This window comes from Piliocolobus tephrosceles, chromosome 1 (genome assembly GCF_002776525.5).
Source record: "Piliocolobus tephrosceles isolate RC106 chromosome 1, ASM277652v3, whole genome shotgun sequence".
NCBI lineage: Eukaryota > Metazoa > Chordata > Mammalia > Primates > Cercopithecidae > Piliocolobus > Piliocolobus tephrosceles.
Window position 1 is genome coordinate 127,890,823 of NC_045434.1, and position 6,202 is coordinate 127,897,024.

Consider the following 6,202-nt stretch of genomic DNA (forward strand, 5'->3'; position numbering starts at 1 on the left):
GTGTTAGGGCTGGAGGTGGTCGGAAGTTGTATTTTATTGAAGCACTTTGGCAGTTGTTTGCAGGGCTGGTAATAGGTTTATATGACATAACATTCCTGCTCTCTCTCTGGGAGGTCTGTCAGTTTTCCTTTATTTCCGCATTTACGAGGGAGCCTGGAACACATACACCCCTCATTCAAAGTCAATGTCACAGGGTAAATGGGTCCAGGGAGGCATGATTATCACTGCAGTCCTAAGACTTGCCACTCTAAATGCACAAAATGGAGATGCTTACATACCACCCAGCCCATGAAGTTCTTTTCCATGCAGAAACCCCACAAGTTGGGTTCCCACCTGGGTCAGGACTCCACCCGCTTCTCCTAAACATGGAAACAACCCCGGGTGGAGCTAGAACCAGCTCAAGTCAGACCTCCCATTCTAGGAAGATCATTGGCCTAACTTGATAACAATGTATAGAAAAGATGCTTTATACAGAACTAGGTAAGGCTTGGCAAAAACTGGCTTTCCTGCAGCTAAATGCATGTTGGTATGTACCTATTGAGTTTTGGAGCAACTAACTCTTAGGAATGTGTGTGTACTTTTGTCTTAGGAAAAAGAAAAGATACATAGTTTCACCTGCCATAGTCCTTGAAGGTAAGTAAACCATGAAAAATAAAAGTGCAATGTCTGATAGGCTTTTAAAAAGAAGAATTGCTGCTCTCCTAGTTGGAGCCACAGTAATGTTATTACCTCCAATAATGAGGCAGTCCCCTGACTTGGCCTTCTACCATCTATTCTCCCCACCACGAACAGATGGATCACTTAAAAGCGCAATGGATCGGCCAGGCGCGATGGCTCATGCCTGTAATCCCAGCACTTTGGGAGGCTGAGGCGGGCGGATCACGAGGTCAGGAGATCGAGACCATCCTGGCTAATACAGTGAAACCCCATCTCTACTAAAAATACAAAAAAATTAGCCGGGCGCGGTGGCAGCCGCCTGTAGTCCTAGCTACTCGGGAGGCTGAGGCAGGAGAATGGCGTGAACCTGGGAGGTGGAGCTTGCAGTGAGCCAAGATTGTGCCACTGCACTCCAGCCTGGGCGACAGAGCAAGACTCCGTCTCAAAAAAAAAAAAAAGTGCAATAGATCATGTCACACTCCTGCCTAAAAGCTTGTAGGGACTTCCTTTCACACCCTGATGGGGTCCACACTCCTCACAGGGCATTCATAGTGCACCCCTGACTTTGGAGATGCAGTGCAGTGTAGTATAATAGCTAAGTGCTCCATGGCTATGGCACCAGCTGGAATCATAGCTCTGTCCCTCACTAGCTGTGTGACTTTGGCCAAGTATCTCTACTTCTCTGTGTCTGTGTTTTCATTTGTAAAATGAGAGTAGCAGTACCTACCTCATAGATGCATGTAATGAGCACCCAACAGCTATCTCAGCTGTTTTTATTATTACTTTTGACCTCATCGTCTCTACTTTCCCCACCCCCAGCTCATTACACCCCAGTCACACCAGACGTCTTTCTGTTCCTCAAATTTGCCAAACTTATGTCTACATGTGGACTTTTGCCCTAGAGTGAGTGAAACTGTCTGCCCACACCCACTCCCACTCAGGCCTGTGGGTTGCTGGTTTCTTCTCATTTTCAGGTTCCACATGAAGGCACCTCCACAGACAGGCTTTCCCTGACCACCTATTCCAAATCAGCCCCGAGGCTCGCACTAGCCCTGTGCCACCCTATGGCAATTTCTGTGATAATGGAAATGTCCTGTATACCACTAACCATGAGCCACATTGGCTATTCAGCACCTGAAATGTGGCTAGTGTGAATAACTGAATGTTTAATTTCACTTAATTTTAATTCATTTAGACTTAAATGCAAATAACCACATGTGGCTTCTGTATTAGACAGTCCAGCTGTAGCCATTACCTGACTTGCGGCACTTGTCACTCCTGGACTTGTCTTGCTGATTCATTTGTTGTTTGCAGTCTGCCTCCCCCAACCAGACAGTAAGGTCAACAGAAGTGGGAGGGCCTTATGCACCTTGCTCACCGCTGTGTCTCCCTGTGCCTAGGAAAATGTCTGGGTCTCTGTGGGGCTCAATAAGATTTGTTGGATAAATAAATGAATGGGCATATATAAGCACTCTGTAAACCAAAATACATAACATAAATGTAGTACATTATCATTATATGTGTATATAATTTGAAAGCCTGCAGGGGTATCTTTTTTGTTTTTTTTAAGAGACAGGGTTTTGCTCTGTTACAGGCTGGAGTGCGGTGGCACAACTATGGCTCTCTGCAGCCCCCAACTCCAGGGCTCAAGCAATCCGCTGGCCTTAGCCTCCTGAGTAGGTAGGACTACAGGAGTGTACCACGACACCTGCTAATTTTTTTAATAGAGACAGAGTCTTGCTTTGTTTCCCAGGCTGGTCTTGAACTCCTGCTTCAAGCATCCTTCTGCTTCAGACTCCCAAAGTACTGGGATTACAGGTGTGAGCCACTGTGCCTGGCTGTGTTTCACTTTTAAAAAATCCCTAATACACACACAGAGCTGATCGTTAAATGTCAATAATTTTTAAAAGTTGTTTTCCTGTTTGCAGTGTATTTTTTATGTCTTCAAGTGAGACCCCTCACCACACGGGTAGTACATGTGATATGCAGTCCCTCTGGAAACCTAAGGAGGGCCTGGCCCGATCATAATTCCAATTCCAGGCAACTTCTGAACAGCTGTCTTTGAGTTAAGTAAAGCAGGACACACCTGTAAGCTCTTCTGCCTAGCACAGGCCGAGGTGGCCAGCCCTGGACTACACAGGGCAGGCTCCCTTCGCTGGTCCCTGGGCTGTTCATCTGCTGGCCAGAGACCACTGCTCTGGGCTTGAGCAGGATCAGGTCTGAAGCCTCTGACATGTGTGGGCAGCTGACATTCTACCATGAAAACATGAGTTTTCCTAAGGGGATTGCAGTATTCTGGAAATTAAAAACAAGGTGGGAGCAAGTCGTCTCCTTCCTGTGGGAGTAGCTGAAGCTCAGTTGTTCTGAAATACAATGCCTGGCACTCCTGGGAGGGCTGGGACCTGGCGCGTTCCATGCCACTGGGCGGTGTGCGGTTTCCAAAGAGGGCTGGGGCTGTTATCTGACCTCCTGTCTTAATGAAGTGCTTTGGCTTCATGTGCCTCTGAGGGAGCTCTGTGACTAGAGCAGCAGAGTCAAATCGAAGACAGGGGACATCCCCCCAACCCCCATCCCCCCAACCCCCATCCCCACCCCTATCTGGGCCTGAGCCCAGGAACTCCATGAACACAGACTCACTGCTGCTTCCATTGCTCAGAGCCAGCTGCAGGGTCTGGGAACCAAGCTCAGCTGGCTGTGCCAGGCCAGCCTGGACCTCCCCTGACCTGGGCCTGAGCTGATAATTTGGGGGCACAGTCGGGAGACAGTTGGGCTGAGGTTGTTTTTAAGACTCCTCTGTGGCCCATGTTCTTGGATTTCTTGTCAACACTCTCCCTCCTGACGTGCCTAACTTGCCTCTCCCTGCCATGCCTAGGCACACATTTTCTTCCCATAACATCAGACCCAATTCTCAGAATGAGAACAGGGCGTATTCATGGGGGCGCAGCTTTAGGAAGGGGCCTGCTGCAGCGGTGTGCTGTGCCTGGGGGCATGAAGTGTGCAGGGGTAGGTGTGCTGGCCCTGAGACTTTCCGCTGTGAGAATTTCATTCCCACAGCGCCAGTGGGTGGATCGATATCTTTAGGAAGGTGAGGTTTATTTTGTGGAGAAAGCACCAGGAACAGCGTGTCCACCCCCAACCCCACCCCAAGCCGCAGGCTCCTGGACGGCCTGGGTTCTTCCACGACACTCACCCAGCCCTTCTGTATTTGGGGCCCATGCCTGGAGCACAGCCCAGTCCCACCCTGCCCCTGAGGGTGGCTCACATGTTCTTAAGGCAGGTACCAGGAGGATGACTGGCCACTCAGGGACGCAGGAAATGGCTCTTCCGCATGGCCTGCCTGGTGAGTCACCTGGAGAATGCTGGGCCCAGGTCAGTCCTCCCGGTCCCACAAGGCCCGTAGACACGAAAAACGGAGACAGAATCATCCTTAGAGAGAGGCCCAGAGGCAGGGCTGGGAAGCAGGCAGAGTGGGGACAAAGAGGGCCACCACATAAAACAGGCCCCTGTGGGCCTGCCCGGCCCCCCATCACACATGGTGGTCTATGCAGTGTTTCTTTTGTCCCAATGGCTTCATTTTGTTTCCACTTTTTATAAATGCTTGCTAATTCAGCTTCACTTTTTTCAAAATAATAATATGTCATTGTGAAGACATGTCCCCTGCCAGGCATCTTTAGGGCTTTTCTCACAGCCCAGCAGACCATCGCACGTGAGGGCATCAATGCCCTCCCCCAGCCTGGTGAACCCTGACTTCCATTCCAATGGAAGAGACTTGGGGTGGCTGGTCGCTGCCTCTCTTGAAGGCACGTTTTGGGTTGGAAGGAGGCTTTGGGCCCCCTAAAGCAAGCTCAATAAGGGAACCAGTGACAGCCTAGAACTCAGCCACACAGCTCCTTTCAAGGCAAGTGGGGACCTCATGATGACTGCTGTGGTTATTCAGTGCCTGTGTGTGGCAGGCCCTGTGCTCCATGCTCCTTTGACATCATTGGGTCTAATTCTCAAGGGCCAGTCCAAGAGGCGAATATTCTCGTTACCCCATTTTACAGTGGGGAAACGGGAGCAGAGAGGTGAAGGAATTTGCCCAAGCTCACACAGCTTTGAGTAGCAGAGCCACTGCTCAAAACTCAGGTTTGGCTGCTCCCGAAGGCTGTGCTTTTAACACCACACCATCTGCCTCCCACCTGGTGAGGTCCGCTGAGGGCGCCCACATCCCTGCTCGGTGCTGGGTCCTGAGGGGACGGCAGATGCCCATGGGCGGACCCTGCCCTCTGCAGTAGCTTAGAGCAATCTGCTTCCTTCCCCGAAAGGCCTGAGTCAAAACTCTCTCCACTGATGAAATGTTTCTTCCTGTGGAATTCCGCTGAAAAGACGGCTCCCGACTGTGTCCATTTGTTCTCCACAGGAGAATCCTGTAGGGGAAAGATTATCAAAATATTTGCCAGCCTTGCAGGGAGTATTCAGAGTTGTTGCCGGAGTGCTACTGGATGTGTGAGGTGTTGCTGTTCCTCCTGGCTTCTGTTTGTATCCATCTGCCAAGGAGGGGAGAGGGGCAGAATCTCTGTTTAACCTATAGGTGGAAGCTATAGTTAGTATTCTATGAGCCCATCGGGGATGCTCAGGTACAGTGCAGATGTCTGCCAGTGGCATGTCCAAATAAATAGGCATTTAAGGATTTCCTAGGCCAGGCGCGGTGGCTCATACCTGTAATCCTAGCATTTTGAAAAGCTGAGGCAGGCAGATCTCTTGAGCTCTGGAGTCTGAGACTATCTCTACAAAAAATACAAAAATTAGCCAGGTGTAGTGGTGTGCCCCTGTGGTCCCAGCTATTAAGGAGGCTGAGGTGGGAGGATGACTTGAGTTCAGGAGGAGGAGGCTGCAGTGAGCCAAGATTACACCACTGCACTCCAACCTGGGCAACAGAGCTAGACCCTGTCTCAAAAGAAAAAAAAAAAAAAGATTTTCTAGTTTAAAGCAAAACTAGTTTCTAGTTTAGGGAGGATCTAAACTTTGAACTGGGTGAAGTGCAGTTGGCATACTCCTGGAGTCTTGGGTGTGCTGAGCCCCCAGGGTGGAGGAAAGAGCCCTGGGTTTTGGTCGGAAGATCTGACAACTTGACTGGCTCTGCCCTTGACTGGCCAGGAAAGGCCCTTGCCTCCCTGGGCTCATTGCCTTACCTGTAAAGTGGGTGGCCAGGGGAGATGATCTCTGAGAGGCAGGGCAGCATCTGGGAGCCAGGCTGTCCAAGTCCTTCATAAGAGCTGGGAAATGGCGGGCAACCTCTCTGGATCTGTTTCCTCATGTGTACTGTGCGTGTGTGTGTGTGTGTGCACGTGTGTGTGTGAAATGGGTCTATATGTAATGTCTCTGGAACAGTGCTTGGCTATTACATAACAAGCAGTCAATAAACTTGGCTATTATTATTTATGGCCCCTCCCCAATCCCTCATGAACTAAACTGTGGGTCTTGGCAATCATTTTCTGAGAGAAAATGCTTTGGTGGAGCAGTGGGTTGAAAAGCTGGCTGGAGGGAAAGAAGATTCTTCCTTGCT